Here is a 20,043-nt window from a genome sequence, read left to right on the forward strand (position 1 = left end):
CCCACCCACCCACTCCCTCCTACCTCACCACCCTGGCATTACCCTACACTTGGGCATTAAGCCTTCACAGGATCAAGGGTTTCTCCTCCCATTAATGCCCAAAAAGGCCATCCTCTGCTATATATGCAGCTGGAGACATTGGTCACTCCATGTGTACTCTTTGGTTGGTGGCTTAGTACCTGGGAGCTCTGGGGGGTCTGGTTGGTTGATATTGTCCTTCCTATGGGGTTGCAAACCCCCTCAGTTACTTCAGTCCTTTCTCTAACTGCTCCATTGGGGACCTGTTCTCAGTTCAATGGTTGGCTTCGAGCATCCATCTCTGTATTTGTCAGCATCTGGCAGAGCCTCTCAGGAGACAGTTATATCAGGCTTCTGTCAGCATGTACCTCTTGGCATCAGTAATAGTGTCTGGCTTTGGTGACTGTATAGGATGGATCCCCACGTGGAGCAGTCTCTGAATGGCCGTTCCTTCAGTCTCTGCTCCACATTTTGACTCCATATTTCCTCCTATGAATATTTTTATTCCCCCCTTTTAAGAAGGACTGAAGCATCCGCACTTTGGTTATGCTTCTTCTTCAGCTTCATGTGGTCTGTGAATTGTATCTTGGGTAATTTGAGCTTTTGGGCTAATGTCTACTTATCAGTGAGTGCATACCATGTGTGTTTTTCTGTGATTGGGTTACCTCACTCAGGATGATATTTTCTAGTTCCATTCATTTGCCTACGAATTTCATAAAGTCATCATTTTTAATAGCTGAGTAATATTCCATTGTGTAGATGTACCACATTTTCTGTATCCATTCTCTGTTGAAGGACACCTGGGCTCTTTCCAGCTTCTGGCTATTATAAATAAGGCTGCTGTGAACACAGTGGAGCATGTATCTTTGTTATATGTTGGGGCATCTTTTGGGTATATGCCCAGGAGAGGTTTAGCTGGGTCCTTAGGTAGTGCAATGTCCAATTTTCTAAGGAAACTCCAGACTGATTTCCAGAGTGGTTGTATCAGCTTGCACTCCCACCAACAATGAAGGAATGTTCCTCTTTCTCCACATCTTCGCCAGCATCTGCTGTCACCTGAGTTTTTGATCTTAGCCATTCTGACTGGTACAATATGAGTATCTTGCTGTTATCAAGCATAGCTGCTTATATAGTTCACCTTGGGCTTTCAGATCTGTTATGGCCTGACACCTATCTGCTCCGATTTTGATTGGCTGACCACACACAACTCTGTGGATTTCGCCAGTCTCCAAGGATGACATAAATTAAGGACCTATCTCCAACAACCTCTAACAGGTGGTTTTCTAGCCTTTCCTTGTGTTCTGGCTAGTTTATTTTGTATTTTTTGTCAATTTGTCACAATCCTAAATATTTCTGGAAGGAGCCTTAATTGAGAAAATGTCCATAAAAGATTGCCTATACTCAAAATTTTGGGGTATTTTCCTAATTAGTGAGTAATGTGAGAAGGCTCATTCCAAGAGGCCACTTTTTCTAAATTTATTTTTACACTCCATATTTTCCCCTTCTGGTCCATCCCCCGACAGGGTTCCACATTCCATACCTTCTCCCCACCCCCTGCCCCATCTCCACCAGGATGTCCTCACCCCACCCACCCCACCCACCCCAACAGACCTCTAAAGTTCCTGGGGACCTCCAGTCTCTTGAGAATTAGGTGTATCTTCTCTGACTGAACCCAGACCTGGGAGTCCTCTGCTGTACATGTGTTGGAGGCCTCATCTCAGCTGGTGTGTGCTGCCTGGTTGGTGATCCAGTGTCTGAGAGATCTCAGGGGTCCAGGTTAACTGAGACTGCTGGTCCTCCTACGGGGTTGCCCTCCTCCTCAGCTTCCTCCAGCTTTTCCCTAATTCAACCACAGTGGTCAGCAGCTTCTGTTCATTGGTTGGATGTACATATCTGCATCTGACTCTTTCAGCTGCTTGTTGGGTCTTTCGGAGGGCAGTCATGGTAGGTTCCTATTTGTGAACACCGCATAGCTTCAGTAATGGTGTCAGATCTTGGGGCCTCCCCTTGAACTGGAACCCACTTTGGGCCTGTCGCTGGACCTTCTTTTCCTCAAGCTCTTCTCCATTTACATACCTGCATTTCTTTCAAACAGGAAGAATTATGGGTCAGAGCATTGGCAGTGGGATAGCAACCCCATCCCTCACTTGATGCCCTGTCTTGCTGCTGGAGATGGATTTAATAAGTTAACTCTCCCCACTGTAGGACCTTTTATCTAGGGTCCCACCCTTTGAATCTTGAAAGTCTCTCATTTCCCAGGTCTATGGTACATTCTAGAGGGTCTTCTCAACCTCCTTCCTCCCGACGTTGCCTGTTTCCATTCTTTCTGCTGGCCCTCAGGGCTTCAGTTCTTTTCTCCCACCCAATACCAGATCATGTTCTCCTTTCCCTCCATGTCCCTCCTGCCCCCTCCCCCTTGTGATTGCTTTCTTCTCCCTCCCAAGTAGAACTGAGGCATCCTCAATTGGGCCCTTCAACTTGTTGACCTTTTTGAGTTCTGTGGACTGTATCTTTGCTATTCTGTACCTTTTTTTGGCTAGTATCCACTTATTAGTGAGAATATACTGTGCATGTCCTTTTTAGGTTTGAGTTACCTCCTCAGGATGACATTTGTAGTTCCATCCATTTGCCTGCAAAACTCAGGATGTCCTCATTCTTAATAGTTGAGTAGTACTCCATTGTGCAAATGAACCACATTTTCTGTATCCATTCTTCTATTGTGGGATATGTGGGTTGCTTCCAGCTTCTGGCTATCACAAATAAGGCCACTATGAACATAATGGAACAGTTGCCCCTGTGGCATGATGGGGCATCTTTGGGGTATATCAAAGCGCTAGCTAGAACAATGAGACAACAAAAAGAGATCAAAGGGATACCAATTAGCAAAGAAGAATTAAAGGTATCACTGTTTGCAGATGATATGATAGTATACATAAGTGATCCCAAAAATTCTACCAGAGAACTTCTCCAGCTGATAAACAACTTCAGCAAAGTGGCTGGATATAAAATTTACTCAAATAAATCTGTAGCCTTCTTTACACAAATGATAAACAGACTGAGAAGAAATTAGGGAAACAATTCCCTTTACAATAGCCACAGATAATATAAAACACCTTGGGGTGACTCTAACCAAAGAAGTGAAAAGACCTTTATGATAAGAACTTAAAATCTCTCAAGAAAGAAATTGAAGATCTCAGAAAGGGGAGAGGTCTCCCATGCTCATGGATTGGCAGAATTAACATAGTAAAAAATGGCCCATGCCACAAAAAGGCAATCTAACAGATTCAATACAATCCCCATCAAAATCCCACGATTCTTCAAAGACATGGAAGAGCAATTCTCAAATTCATCTGGAAGGCAAAAGACCAGAATAGGAAAAAACAATTCTTAACAATAAAAGAAACGTGGCTGGAGAATGTGCATCCCTGACCTCAGCTCTACTACAGAGCAATAGTGATAAAAACTGCATGGTATTGGTACAGAGATAGACAGGTTGATCAATGGAATAGAATTGAAGATCCAGAAATAAAATCACACACTTACGCACACTTGATTTTTGACAAAGAAGCTAAAAATATAGAATGGAAAAAAGAAAGCATCTTCAATAAATCGTGCTGGTATAACTGGCTGTCTGTATATAGAAAAATTGAAATAGACCCATGTTTGTCACCTTGCACAAAGCTCAAGTCCAAGTGGATCAAGGACCTCAACATAAAACCAGATATACTGAATCTAATAGAAGAGAAAGTGGGAAAGAGCCTTGAACTCATTGACACATGGGGAAATTTCCTAAACAGAACTCCAATGGCTCATGATTTAAGATCAAGAATTGATAAATGGGACTTCATGAAACTGGAAAGCTTCTGTAAGGCAAAGGACATAGCCAGTAAGACAAATCAGCAGCCTACAGATTTGAAAAAAGAAAAACTTCACTAACCCCATATCTGATAGAGGGCTAATATCCAAAATATATAAAGAGCTCAATAGGCTTACCACCAAAAAACCAAACAACCCAATCAAAAAATGGGGTATAGAACTAAACCAAGAATTCACAATAGAGGAATCTTGAATGGCTGAGAAGCACCTAAAGAAATGTTCAAAGTCCTTAGTGATCAGAGAAATACAAATCAAAAAGACCCTGAGATTCCATCTGACATCAGTCAGAATGGCTAAGATCAAAACCTCAGGTGACACACATGTTGGCAAGGATGTGGAGAAAGAGGAACACTCCTCCATTGCTGGTGGGATTGCAAACTCGTACTACCATTCTGGAAATCAATTTGGAGGTTCCTTAGAAAATTGGAAATAGACCTACCTAAAGATCCAGAAATACCACTCTTGGTCGGTATTTTATAATAGCAACAGACTGCAAACTAAGCCATTGGGGTAATTTAAAAAAAATGGAAATCTATGGGTCTCGGGAATAGCTAGGATATGCAAGACCAAAGTGAGGGTTTGCTTCTCATACACTGACTTCTTATTGGGTCTGCACCTGGCAGGAGGGGAAGACACAAATTCTGTGCCCTGTCATGGCAGAAGGTAAAGAAGGTAAATGCCATTAGCGTGTTCCTTCAACCTTTGCCAGAAAATCTTAAGAACACTACATAGATGCTTATACCAATAAGTTCCCCCATTTGTATTCAAACCATAGCTGGTATTTTTCTTACCTCTCCTTCCACAAGTGTCCATTTCCATGATTCGAAGTTCGGCATATTTCTCTGGATTCCCAAGTATCTATTTTTTAAATAACATTTACATATTTTGTATGTTTGTGCATATATATGTATGTGATTATGTAGATGTTCATGCATTCACAAGGCCTGCATGTCAAGGCATGGGGAGGAGGGCAGAGAACTACTTGTGAGAGAGTCAGTTCTCTCCTACATTTGGGTTCCTAGACTCAATCTCAAGTTAGCCGACTTGATAGCAGGCACTTTTGCCCAGCCAATCAATTCGACCGCCCCAGATTTCCAAATTTTATTTTTGATGATGCTGTGGATAAAATGAGATCTTGACACGGATGTTTGGTCAGTCCTCTTGAAATCTTCACGTCCTGGAGTAAGACCTGGTGATCAGTATAGGGCCACTTGCTCACAGCTGTCTGTACCTTCAGTTCCAGAGGAGCTAAAACACTCTCCTAGCCTTCTAGATCCAGATCTTTTGGTTCTAGCACTCTTCAGTCACTGCATAGATATGATGCACATACTGTGGTGCTTTGGATAAGTATGATCCCCAAATGCCCATGTATTTGAATGCTTAATTACCAGGAAATAGAACTGTTTGAGCAGATTAAGAAGGACTACTTAAGTGTGGCCTTTTGGGAAGAAATGTGTCACTGAGGTGGGCTTTGAGGTTTCAAAAGCCCATGCCAGGCTCTATCCATCTATCTATCTATCTATCTATCTATCTATCTATCTATCTATCTATCTATCTATCTATCTCTGTCTCTGTGTGTGTCTGTGCTCTCTCTCTCTCTCTCTCTATATATATATATATATATATATATATATATATATATATATATATATATTTTCAGGTCAGGATGTAACTTTCAGCTATTTCTCCAGCACCACTTCTGCTTGGTGCTGTTTTCTCCACCATGATAATAAGGGACTAAGACTCTGTAAGCAAACCCCCGATTAAATGCTTTATTTTTAAGAGTTGCCTTAGTTATGGTATCTCTTCATAGCAATTGAACAGTGACTAAGACACATACATATAAGCAAACACTCATACACATGAAATAAAGTAAATTAGTCGTATAAAATAAAATCAGTCAAAAAATAAAGATGGCTAGACATGGTAGTGTGGGCCTTTAATTCCAGCACCAAGGAGAAACAGAGACAGGAGGATCTCTGAGTTGAAGGCTAGCCTAGTGTACACACATAGAGAGTTCCAAGACAGCAGGGGTTACACAGCAAGAACCTACAATGATGATGAGGATAAGGATGAGGATGAGGAGGATGAAGAGAAGGAGGATGTGAGCACTCGGAGAACAAACAAAAAGGTGAGTATACAGAAAACACAAAGGGACACTGAATATTTTAAATGATTTTGGAATGATTCTACTTAGACAATCACACTTGTTCAAAATTTGAAGAAGTTAAAGGAGCAGAAATTGTATACCCCGAGAAAAAAATGTGCTTAGCAGGTTTTAAATCATATGTACTAGCTAGCCCTGGGGTAAAGAATGTTTGGCTAGTTGAAGGATCAGCAAGGAGGACAATGCTGGGGAATGAAGAAAAGGAGCCTAATGTCAGGGAGAGGGTCCCAGCTATGCTATACCCTGCTCAACATCACAGATCATTGTGATTCTGTATACTTGCCATAGGGTGTGGCACCATCAGCAGGTATGGATTTGTTGCAGTAGGCGTGTCACTGTGGCTGTGAGCTTAAGACCCTCCTCCTAGCTGCGTGGGAGCCAGCATTCTGCTAGCAGCCTTCAGATAAAGATGCAGAACTCTCAGCTCTGCCTGCACCATGCCTGCCTGGACACTGCCGTGTTCCCATCGTGATGATAATGGACTGAACCTCTGAACCTGTAAGGCAGCACCAATTAAATGTTGTCCTTATAAGAGGTGCCTTGGTCATGGTCTCTACTCACAGCAGTAAAACCCTAACTAAGACAGTTACCACAAAGGTTTTTTTTTTTTTTTATGCTCAGGGGATGTTCTTATGTAATGACACAATGTGACTTCCAATAAGAGGCACATTGACTGCTGTACTGAGAATCAAATTTAAGGAAAAAAAAAAACGACAGGAAAGAAATCCAGTAAGGTGGTTGGTACAATGATCTAGAAAAGGATTGTGATGTTTACCATCAAGGTGGTAGCCAAGGAGCTAATAAGAAGAGATACTACTGTAGATATTGCTAGAGAGATGGCTCAGGGGTTAACAGCACATATTGTATTTCCACAGGAGTTTGCCTCCTGGAACTCATGTCAGGCTGCTTACAACTCCCTGTAACTACAGCTCTATGGGATCAGATACTTCTGACTACTTTGAGAGTACCTGCAATCACACACAAACACATACATACATTCTCTCTCTCTCTCTCTCTCTCTCTCTCTCTCTCTCTCTCTCTCTCTCTCTCTCTCTCTCTCTCTCTCCCTCTCTCTCTCTCTCTCTCTCTCCACACACACACACACACACTCACACATACTCACACACACATACACTCACACAAATACCTCAACACACATAAACACACACACCTCCACACAAACACTCTTACACACTCCACACACACTCCACATACTCACACACTCCCACACATGTACCTCCACACACAAACATACACACACATATTCATACACACTCACATACACACTCACACACTCACACACTCCCACACCCGTGCCTCACACACACACACACACACACACACACCACACGTGCCTCCATACACACACACACATGCACACACACACACACACACACATGCATTCCACAATATAAACATAAAATCTTTTTAAAAGATCCTGGGTGTATTGTGAAAGTAACCCCCATTGAATCTGTTGATAGAATGTAGGTAGAAAATGAGCATAAATAACTGTATATCTTACAGAATTCAGAGTCGTCGTTTTAAAAAATTTCCAAACAGGAAACTTAGGACTCATATCCTATTAGATGCTTATGCAGGAAGTCACACCAATCTCACCAAAACTTTCATATAAAAGAAGGGAGAGGAGAACACCCCCTAATTCATTGTGTTATCAACAGCATCTTAGTTCCAAAATGTGATAGGAAAAAAACAAGTCCAAAGAAGAAATGTGCAGACTCTCGTTCATCACCCTCATAGATATAACAATAGTTATTAACAAAACATTAGCAAATTGAATTCAAGGATATGTCAAGAAGATGATACCTGATGATCAGTGACTATTTAGCATTGTTCAGGATTTAGCATTAACAATCTCTCAGTACCATTTACCATTTTAACAGAACAAAGGAGAAAACCATGTGATAAGTAGATGCAGAAAAGTAATTGAACACCCACTTACAACACCAAGACACAGCAGCAAATTAGAAATAAAAGGAAAGTGCTTTTGTTTTTCTGAAACAGGATCCTCAGACTTATGATAAAAGCCCCACACTCACTACCATAAACTTCCTCAGTGATGGCATTATATGCATTTCTTGTGGTTTGAATATGAAATGTTCCTATAGGAGCCTATGTTTGAACATTTAACCCCACAGTTGGGAAGGTTAAGGAAGCTTTAGGAGATGGAGCCAATCTGGGAGAAGTGAGTTACTGGCAACCAGCCTTGAGCTTTGTCCCACTTGCTCCTGGCTTCTATTTTCTGAGTGTAGGTGCCACGGGATTGTCTAGCTTCCTGCTCCTGCCACTATGCTTTCCTTCCTGTTGCTATGACTTTGCTGCCATGATAGACCATGTCCCTCTGAAATTGTGAGCCAAAACGAACCTTTTCTCCCTTAAGTAGTCAGGATATTTTACCTTTACATTAGAAAAGAAACCAATACAGTGATGCAACATGTATCATTATTCTCTCTCTGTCTCTGTCTCTGTCTCTTTCTTACTCTTTCTATGTGTGTGTATGTGTATGTGTGTGTGTTGATGCTTATTCACATGTGTGTAGATTCACATGTGTGAGCAGATACACATGGAGGCCTAAAGATAATGTTGGGCATCTTCCTAGAGACACTCTTCACTTAATTTATTGAGGTAGAAACTCTAGCTGAATCCAGAGCTCACTTACTCCAGATTGTCCCATGGATCTCCTATCTTTGCCTCCTGAATAATGAGAATACAGGAGATTACCTCCTGCCACACTTCTCCAACTTTTATGTAGGTCCTGGGAATCTGCACTTTGGTCCTCACAATTGCAAAACAGGTACTTCAATCACTGAGCCATCTCTCTAGCCCAACCAGGGACTTCTTAAATGCAAAGTTCTTCAACCTGGAAAGGACAGCTTTTAAGAGCATGCAGCTATGATGAGAGCCTGATTTTTTTTCCTTGAGGCTATTAAAAGGGAAGTGTACCCACCATCAGTATGCACATTCAATATCGTACAAGAGTTCTTACCCAGTTTGGTAAGGCAAACTGAAAAGGAGTAAAAGGCAGAAAGGCAGAAAAACTATCTGTTTTGCTGGTGATATGATCATGTACCAGAGGCAGGAGACTCAATATCTAGAACTGGTAAGAAAATTGTAGTAGAATCACAGAATAGAAAAGTATATGAAAACTCGATTCTGATGATAAAGACTTAAAAATGAAAGTTTAAAATCTGATTCTCCTTCGCATTATCAAAATTATGAAATAACTCTAATATAACTAACATATTTTATAGTTTGTGTGTAATATGGAACATATAACCTATAACATATGTTCTATATAATATATGATGTATGTTATGTATCATATCTGTACCTTTAACATATCAGGAAATTTAGGGAAACCAACTTCTAAAGCTTCTACTCTAAAAATGTAAACTACCAAAGAAAGAAATTAAGGCAGTTCTACATGTAATACAGCATTTTATAGATGAAGGAATCAGTAAGATGTCAATTCTCCTAAAAGTGATCCATGGAAACAAGTGCTTTCCAACACACATCTGCATGGCTTTTTGTAAAAACTGGCAGGCTAATACAGGTACGATGGCTCACATCTATAAGCTTAATGCTGGGAAGGCTGAGGCAAAAGGATTGCTGCAAGTTTAAGGTTAACTTGAATTACATAGTGATTTCCAGGTCATCCTGGACTACAGTGTGAGACTGTCTCAAAACAACAACAAAGAAATCTACCATCTAAATCCAAACTGACATGAAAAATCCAAGGTATATATAATAATCAACAACTTTGTAGACAATGAATAAAGTTAAGAATTTATGATACCTGACTGAATGATTTATTAAAATGATAAAGCTGTCAAGACAGCGGCATGTTAGCATAACGATTGGCAAATAAATTGATGTCACACAGTGGATCTTAGAAACTGATCTTTCCAATTGGACAACCATATGATATTTTAAATGACACCAAGTGAGTTCAATAGAAAAAGAACAGTTCGTTTAAAAAATGGAGTTGGAATAATTAGACACAAATACAGAAAGGAAAAAATACTTGAGTCTCTACCTCACATCATATACAAAAAAGTAACCCAAAATAGATTCTAAACCTTAACATCTATGTGAAACACAGAAAACATACTTGAGAGAAGACTAATCTCTAATAGGTAGGTAGGTAGATAGATAGATAGATAGATAGATAGATAGATAGATAGATAGATGGATGGATGGATGGATAGATAGATAGATAGATAGATAGATAGATAGATAGATAGATAGATAGATAGATAGATAGATAGATAGAAAGATAGATAGATAGATGGATGGATGGGTAGATAGGTGGGAGGGTAGATGGGTAGATGAATGGATGAATAGATAGATAGATAGATAGATAGATAGATAGATAGATAGATAGATAGATAGATGAGTAGATAGGTGTAGGGTGTAGGTGGGTGGATGGATGGATGGATGGATGGATGGATGGATGGATGGACGGACAGATGGACTGGCTCTTAGTTAAGTGTGGTGGCACATATCTGCAGTCTTAGAATCTTAGCAGTGAAGAGACTGAAGCAGGAACCCAAGGGCAGCCTCAGCTACATAATAAATTTCAGTCCAGCCTGGGATGCTTAAGACCCTGCCTCAATAAAACAAACTAGAACTCTAATACTAAATAATTAGAGGCATATACTTGTAAATATTTGCATAAGTCCTTCATACTAGAACATACATCAATAGCAATGATATACAAAATATATAGCATTATAATTGTCAGGAAACACAAACTTTAAAAGAAAAATAAAACATTAGCATCAATACAGTGGCTTATGTTTGAAAGCTGACAGCATTAGATGTTGGCAAAAACACAACTGGCCACAATGCAGAGAACAACTGGCCATGCACCCCAGTAGATAAATTTAAAACATAACCTCTATACCTAAGGCTTAGAGAACAGCCTAGAAGAAGGGATAGGAAGATTCTAAGAGCCAGAGGAAATATCCCAGGTGTCCATAAATAAGGAACTGGACGAGCAAAGTGAAATATAAATGAATATGCATGTTAAAACATAAGCAATAGGCCAGGACATTTGTTTCAAGATTATGTCTTCTATATATATAACAGGGAAGTCACAGCCATGACCTCTGAACAGTATGGTGACCCTAAACAAAGACCTGCAGAAAAAACATGCAGTTCATATCCCAACATGGGTGAGAAGCCTCCTCAGGCCCACCTAGATGAAAAGATACTGACAATAATGACCACTGAAGAGGAAGAATCAGGCTTTACCAGGGACAAGCGCCCTTTGGCTCATGCAATCTTTATTAAGGTCAATCCTAAAAACATAAATACAAGCAACACTATGTGAATTTAGCAAGTTGTAGTTAGAGATTTATTCATATAAAATTGTTATATAAATGTAACCATGATAATCAAAGAAAAAGAGGCCATGAATTTGAGAGGGGGCATGGGAGGGGTTGAAGGAATGAGGAGGAATAATGTAAATATAGTGTGCATATATGAAAATTAAAAAAACAAAATTTTTAAAGAATTGGGTGATGAACACTCTCACACACTGTTGTTATAGTAAGATTGTTCACCATCGCTAGCAAAAGGTCTGCTGGTTTTTTGTTAAACTACATGTATAACAAGCCTATGATCCAGTAATTTCTCCTAGACATTACTCAAGAGAAACAATATACAACCATAAAACAAACAAACCCAAAAGTTAAGAATTGCGTTACTAGTTAAGATGATAATCTTCCCAGGAATCCATAAATAAGAAACTGGATAAGAGACATAAGTGGATATGCACATTAAAATAGAAGCGGTTGGCCAATTAGCATTCTACTACAAAGTGATGAGGGACTCACAAGTCCCCAACCCTAGCTGGGGAGATACTGACAGTTGATACCTTTTGAGGAAGGGAGGTTTGACTTCCTTTAAGGGAGTGGCCCCTAATAGAACAACCATACTCCAGTAGATGGCCCTGCACCCTGGAGTATATGGGCAGCATAGATTGGGCTCAGTGAGTTTCAAATAACAAAAGAAAGCACAGGAAGTTGCAGGCGGAGTGCAGGAGTGAAGAAGAATGAACCTTAGAGGAAATACATTGCATGCATGTATGACATTCTCAAATAATTAATATTATATATGCGTGTCTTAGAACCTAGGCAATCCTTTCAATGTTGTTATATTAGCATTTTTAATAATAAAGCGATTGATATATATTTACCAATTTATATATAAATGTTGCTACCCCTTCTGAGATAGTTTGAAGAGATTTTATTTTTCTTCCAATGAGCATGAAGCTTGTATATTGGTCTGGAGCACAGTATGAAATAAGCAGGTCTGATTCAGATGCTCTTTAATTCATCCCAACATTTAACAGGTATTTGTTAAGTAGCTGCGGCTTGACAAGCGCATGAAAGAAAGAGAAAATGCAGAACAATGCATTCAAATAATTATCCTCTATCACCCCTAGTAACCGACTCAGAAAGGGAAGCTTTAGGAAAAGGACATACAATGAAAGAGCACCTTTATTCACAGATACATTTTATGTTATATTTTACCAATTAAAGCAGCTATTTTCAGCGTGGAAAAATTAATACTGTTAACCCAGAAATAATTGGCCAAACGTTAGAGTCGTTTTTAAATTGTGTTGAATGTATTTTCAGGCTAGGAAGCAGGGTGTGTGGGGGGATCAGACTTTAGGGAAGGAGAGGGCCTCACTAACATAAAACGCGATTTTTCAAACATTGGTATTATGCTGACAGATCGAGGGAACTCTGAATGTCACTTCCTTGCAAAAGCTATTAAGCACAGTGCTTGAACAGAGCTGGAGAACCTAGCAACAGAAGCGAGGGGGAAAGGTTTCCAAGGCAAAGGGGTTGCTTGTTGCAGAGCTAAAACTTTAAATTGCCACGCCTCCAGGTCTTGACCAGGAAAATGAACAGCCTGCCGGTGCCTTAGCCTAATAACGGCTTTGTTTTTCCTGAGCGATGCTGGATTGATTAGAGCCATATTTTTTCAGCACACGACTTCCCGGTGTAATTCACATTACCTTTTAGGGTGAAGCACAAACATTGGATATTTGGGGATATAAATAGATTCTGGTCTATGAATCTCTGCTTCTCCCAGACACCAAGGCCAGGTTTCAGAATGGAAATCAGGACCAGACCCAGTTTTCTTCCTACTACACTCTCAGGACACCACTGCATGCGCCTCTGAGGGATTTAGATGTTAGGAAATGTGCTTGGATCATGCGACAGACAATGAGGATTTGCCAAGCAGGACATGTGAAGCCCTGCCTTGTGCTCACTCACAAACTGCACTGGAGGCTTTAAAATACACATGCATTTCATGACTCACACTCTAAGGGGGGCATCTTATTTCCTGTTTTGTCCAAATTAGCTCTCAAAATTTTCGTTATTTGAAAGCCTCACTAAAACGTCTTTCCTTTCAAGGACTCTGAGGGGAAGTCTCTCAAATGTTACCTCCCTCTTTCCTGTCCATTTCTTCTATCTCAGGCATGAAGAATTGCTTTTAGGGAGGAACAGTAATGAAAGGGCTATCTTATGCGTAGAAATGAACTGAGGAAAGGTAGTCGGCAGTGTTTCCTTCAGAGGTGAAGCAGGCTCATGAGAAATAGTCTTTGTGGGCTGTCTAAATTGGAACTTTGGGCACATTTGAATCTTGTGGGCATGAAACCACCTGTTTGTCTGCTGGTTCTGTGAAACACTGCTCTGTGTGTAGAGCAGAATGCCAGAACTCCCTCCTCTCTCCTAACAGACAAAGGGAATACTAATCAGAAGCACATTAAGATAGATGCTGAGAGATAGAGCCCTTGTTGCTGTTGTTAAGGATTGGAGTTTGGTTTCCGGCATCCATATCATCCAAGGAGCTACTAACCATCTGCAAAAGCTAGTCCAGGGGACCTGGCACCATTGTCTGGCTTCTTTGGTAGCTGTACACATGTTACACACACACACACACACACACACACACACACACACACACACACAGAGGAGAGAGAAAGAGAGAGAGAGAGAGAGAGAGAGAGAGAGAGAAGAATTTTGGGTGGATTCTTATGCCTCAATACCTCAGCATGTACATATACATGCCCAACTCTAAGCAGAGATACCGTCCCTATGGCTCTTCAAAGAAGCCACCATATTCTAGCATGTGGCTGAGACCAAGACACAAAACCCTGTGATACAAAGCAAACATCAGGCTCAGAACTTAAAAAGCGTCCTTATTTCAATTCAGTTTATAAAAACCCCTATCTAATCTGAGGGCTCATAGTTCTTGCTGCTTATATTTGAGGTCACAGGACAACAGGATTTAGGACCAGGTCACAGGGTAAATGTCTCAGGTCCTACTAATCTCCAGCCTGCAATTGCCATCTGAAAGCCGATCCAGGCAACTAGCCCTTATTTCATGATCACATTTACTTCTCCTGACAGCATGCTTGGGATTCCCTTAACAAAGAAAAAGTGTTTCTCCCTCCCAGTCGTGCCCTAAAGCATTTGCGTACTAAATCCATGAGCTTCATCTTAATTCAGCTATTGAATCCACCTAAAACCCTTTTAAATATTTCCTAGTGCTTTCTTACTTCACTACTTTATCTCCCCAGCCATTCGTAGTCTTTCTTATGTATGATCACATTTTATTTTTTATAGAACTTCAAAAAGTTCCACTCAAGAATGTACCTTTGGCTTGGTATGATGGTACATGGCTGGAATCCCAGTCCTTGGGAGGAAAAGGCAGCAGAATGACAAAAGTTCAAGACCAGCCTCAGCTACATAAGTGAAATCCTCTTAAAATACAACAATAATAATTATATAGGAAGAGCACAAGACTTTGGGAGATGGGACACTGGAAGGTTTGTTGAGAGGATGGATATGATAAAAAACATATATTGCACTCATGAATGAAATTTAAAAAAAAATAAAAAGCCAATCCAAAAGGAAGGAAGGAAGGAAGGAAGGAAGAAGGAAAGAAAGAAAGAGAAAAAGAAAAAAGAGATTACTTTGGAGCTTTATGGAGGTTGGATTTTATTTCTTTTTTTTTTTTTAGCCAGCCACTGACTAATGAAAGAATTCTTCCCTTACCATTGGGTGAACATTCAAGAAGTAATATTTGTTTGAGCAAATAATACTTATATCTCATAAATTGTACTTTCTTTTTTTTTTCTTTTTTTCAGAGCTGAGGACCAAACCCAGGGCCTTGCGCTACTAGGCAAGCGCTCTACCACTGAGCTAAATCCTCAACCCCCTAAATTGTCCTTTCTTGAAGATTCCTTTTGGTTTCAAGTAGCCAAAACCCAGTCCGAGTTTACTTAACTGCAAGAAAAGACATGCATTTATTTTTACATATTTTATTGACAAATTTATAAACTAACTAGCAAGATCCAGGGTGAGTGAGTATCCCACCACAGAAGTACTTCTCCAGCCCTTCCTTGTTAATTCTATTCTCTGGCAGCTCCCCTTCCATAGTAAGTACAAAGATGGAGACATGGGTGACCACCAGGAAATAGCTCTGGGGTCAAGTGGTAACATCAAAAGAACAGACTCGAGGAAGGTGATGGAGATGAGAAGATGGTGCTTGCCCCTGGTCCCCACAACGTGAGACAGGATGAACTTCTGTATTTTTCTCACTGAGTGCCACCAGAGTAGCAAAGATTTGGCTCAGACTATGGGAAACATAAACTAAGAGGAACAAAGATTCAAAGGCAGCAGCTCTGATTTCCTCGGGGCCTCCTTTCATCACAGCAGCCTATCTGGAAGAAGGTACAAGAAGAGTCTGCTGTCCTCAAAGTAGCAGGCTCCAATCCAGGAGCCCACGATGAGCCCTCATGCTTCTGAGATGTAGAGACATTTGACCCAAGCAGCTGGACCTTCTGAAAACAAAAATCTGCTCTCAAACCCGCATATGTGGGTAGTCCTGAAGACTTCAGACCAAGTCAAAATGGCCCTGTCTGTACTTGATCTTTCAGGAGCTCTCTGGTAATTTCATAAGCCCATTTATTGACTGGGTTTTTTTGATTTCCTCACAGTTTTTCAATCATGGTGCTTCAGGAAAATGGTTGCAACTGGAGAACACCCTCTTATACTAACCAAACTTGAAAAGACAAATATTTCTCATTTGTGTATCCTAGATTTTATACAGCAATATATAAAAATCATATCTGTACACAAGACATGGGACTAGAAGTGACATTGTATAGGGGAACAAAGAAGACTAAGGAGAAGAGGAGAGGGTAGGAGAATATGAGAGGGAAACACAGTCAAAGTGTACTATATATGTGTATCAAAGGGCCCTTATAAAACCCATTAGTGTACACAATGAAAATATTCCTGTTTATGGTTACTGGTTTTGTTTGATTTTCTTTTTATTTTCATTATGGCTATTGTTATTGTATCATCATCATCATCATCATCATCATCATCATCATCATCATCATCATATGAAGTCCCTAAAGAATTATGGTTTTTCTTCAGTTTTATCTTCCATGTAGTCAGAGGGATAAAGAATCCGTACAAAGTTTTCTGGAATGAGGTATGGTGGTAATGGCAGCTACTTACTCAGTTTAATCTCCTTAAATATACCAAACAGACTCTGACAACTTTTTTGCATTTTACATTTTAAAGTTATCTGTCAAAATTTTATAATTTTCATTTACACCCAGGATGACGGTTTTAAAGCAATCATTCCTGAAGTTTCATTAAAACAATGCAACTACAGGCAAGAGCATTAATCTCAAGACGCTCAATTGAAACAAAATACACACTTTCTAGACTTTAATGCATCCAAAGCCAGCAATTTTACAAAATTGCATCCACTTTTCAAAGCTCATATTGCCCCATGGAAGCAGCCCTTTGAAAAGAAAAGAAGTGTTTGATTTTTCTAATGTCTCCATTTAGCCAATTATAGACAGGTTTTCATACATCATCCCCTTAAAAATACCATAAAAGCACCTGCCAGTCGGGTTCTAGTATGGCTGGAAAAGGTTAAAGGCATTAATTTCATTGAACTATAGGAAAAATTCAGATTAGAAGATGATAAAAAGATTTTTGAAAACGGACCATTTTCCTGATGTTCAGCACACTGAAACTGCTAAAATTTTGACAAGCGAAGTGTCTTTAGGGAGACCGAGACATAAAGTGGTGGTAATTATTGAAGGCTTAGAAGAGAGTTTTATTTTATCTTTGAGACAGGATGTAGCCCAGGCTAGCCTAGGCATGTCTTTAATTTAATATCCTTTGCATCCACCTGCCAAGTATCAGGATTACAGGTATACAGCTGTATGACACCATGCAGGGATCATGTGGTGCGGGGGATTGAATGGAAGGACTTCAAGTAAGCGAGGCAAACACTCTACCACCTACACTGCATCCTCACGTCCCCAAGCCATGGTTTTCTAAAATGTAATTCTAAAATCACAGTCATGTGCTACCACATCCTCAAAATGACAGTTTTCCCTTGAAACAAAACATGCATAATTCTTATTAAGTTACACATTGAGATATGAAAATCAGAGAGAGCATTAAAAACCTCAACATTTCTAGATAATCAGTGAGAAAAAAAACATCTAATATCTATCTTCATAACTCAGAACAGCTCCAATCTTCATAAATCAAGAGGAGGTGGAACCTGAGAGAATGTTAAAGTGTTGGCTTAAACAGGAATTATATTAAATAAGATAAGGAAATGAAAACAGGAATAAGGTTCTAATTTCCTAAAAATATTTCCTTCATTTTTTTCTAAACGCTAGTTTGGTGTTGATATATGACAATCCTCCTATAATTTGTCTCCTCATTCATGTCTTTATACAATTACTTTCCTTGCTAAATAAAACTGACCTGTGTCACTGATCAGATAATATGAAAGGGTCTGGAAAGATAGCTCAGTGTTTAAGATCACTTGTGCTTAATCATGAAGACTGGAGTTCGAATCCCAGCATTCACACTGGGTGACTTACAGATGCCCTAAAGCTCCAGCTCCAAGGAACTGATGTTCTTCTGAACACTCACACACATGCGCACACACACACATACACACATACATGCACACACACACACACGCATGCACTCCCCAAGCACAAAATAACAAATCATTTTGGAATGATAACGCTGAAATGAAGGAAGGGAACATTAAAAACTCGAGTCATACAGACTGTGACTTCTGTCTTGCTTTCTCTTCAGTTACTCACTATGGGAGAAAAGGACACTGGAAAGGCCACAAGACAAGGAATTGATGTCTACTGCCAATAGTTGTGAAGGTGAACCATCTGGAAAATGAACTGACCATAGTCGAGCCTGTAGGTAACCATAGCCTCAGTGGACATCTTGGCTGAAATCTCCTAAGAGGCTGTGAACCAGAACTACACAACTAAGAGGCTCCCAATGTTCACGCCATAGAAATCATGAGATAAATTTTCTTTATTAAATCACTAAGTTCTGGAGTCATTCATCATACATTATAAAAATTAACACAGAAGATTTGGGTATAATCCAATTTTATAAATGTATAGGAAATCAACATGTGAATTGTTAACTGGATGAATGATGTGCTTTCTGTCAAAAGGTTGTTGATGATTGCCACATAAGGCTTGAGCTTGTGAAGGCCCTTTGAGCAACAGGTACTAGTTCCAAAAAATAAAAATAAAAAATAAAAAGGTCTTTGATTATCCCTTGCAGAATATTTAAACGTACGATTACAAACATAACATAATAGAAAGTGACCCTACAGCTAGGCTAAGCAAAAATATGAGGCTGTCAACACCGTATCATGGAGGCAAGGAGGTTCCATTCTTCCTTAGTTGCTGTTGGCAGTTAAAATTTGCTGAAGCGAAGGTGCTCATAAGACCCTTCTCATTCATTCATATGTGTGTGTGTGTGTGTGTGTGTGTGTGTGTGTGTGTGTGTGTGTGTGTGTATGCTTCTCAGCCATTACAGATCATTTGTTGAGAATTCTCTGTTCAGCTCTGTTCCCTATTTTTAAATTGAATTATTTGGTTCGTTGATGTCTAATTTCTTGAGTTATTTATATATTTTGGATATTAGCCCTCTGTCAGATATAGAGTTGGTGAAGATCTTTTCCCATTCTGTAGGCTGACATTTTGTTCTATTGAAGATTTCCTTTGTCTTACAGAAATATTTCTGTTTTATGAGGTCCCATTTATTAATTATTGATCTTAGAGTTGAACCATTGGTGTTCTATTCAGGAAATTGTCTCTTATGTCAATGAAATCAATGCAGTTCCCCACTTTTTCTTCTATTAGATTCTCTTTGTCAGGTTTTATGATGAGGTCTTTGATCCACCTGGACTTGAGTTTTGTGCAGTAGGACTTGAATTTTGGGTGTGGTGGTAGATATGGATTAAGACACCCAGTTAGACCAGCACCATTTGTTGAAGATTCTCTCTTGTTTTTACATTGCATGACTTTGACTTCCTTGTCAAAAACCAAGTGTTCATAGGCATGTGGATTTTCTTCTGGGTCTTCAATTCCATTGATCAACCTGTCTATTTTTATGGCAAAACCATTCAGTTTTATCACTATTGCTCTGTGGTAGTACACTTTGAAATCAGGGGTGGTGATGTCTCAAGACGTTCTTTCATTGTACTGGAATGTTTTAGCTAACTTGGATTTTTGTTTTTCCATATGAAGTTGAATATTTTTCTTTCAAAGTCTGTAAACAAGTACATTGGGATTTTGATGGGAATTGTGTTGAACCTGTAGATTGCTTTTATTATGAAGTCACCTTCATAACTATTGGACATTTTACTGTGTTGATCCTACTGATCCATAAGCATGGGAGACCTTTCCAACTTTTGAATTCTTCGATTTTTTCAAATAGTTGAAGTTCTTGCCATACAGTTCTTTCACTTGCTTGGTTAGAGTTACACCAAGGTATTTTATAATATTTTTAGCTATTGCGAAGGGTGTTGTTTCTCAGATTTCTCTGTCAGCCCATTTGTCACTTGTATAAAGG

Source organism: Rattus rattus, chromosome X (assembly GCF_011064425.1).
Source record: "Rattus rattus isolate New Zealand chromosome X, Rrattus_CSIRO_v1, whole genome shotgun sequence".
NCBI classification, from domain to species: Eukaryota; Metazoa; Chordata; class Mammalia; order Rodentia; family Muridae; genus Rattus; species Rattus rattus.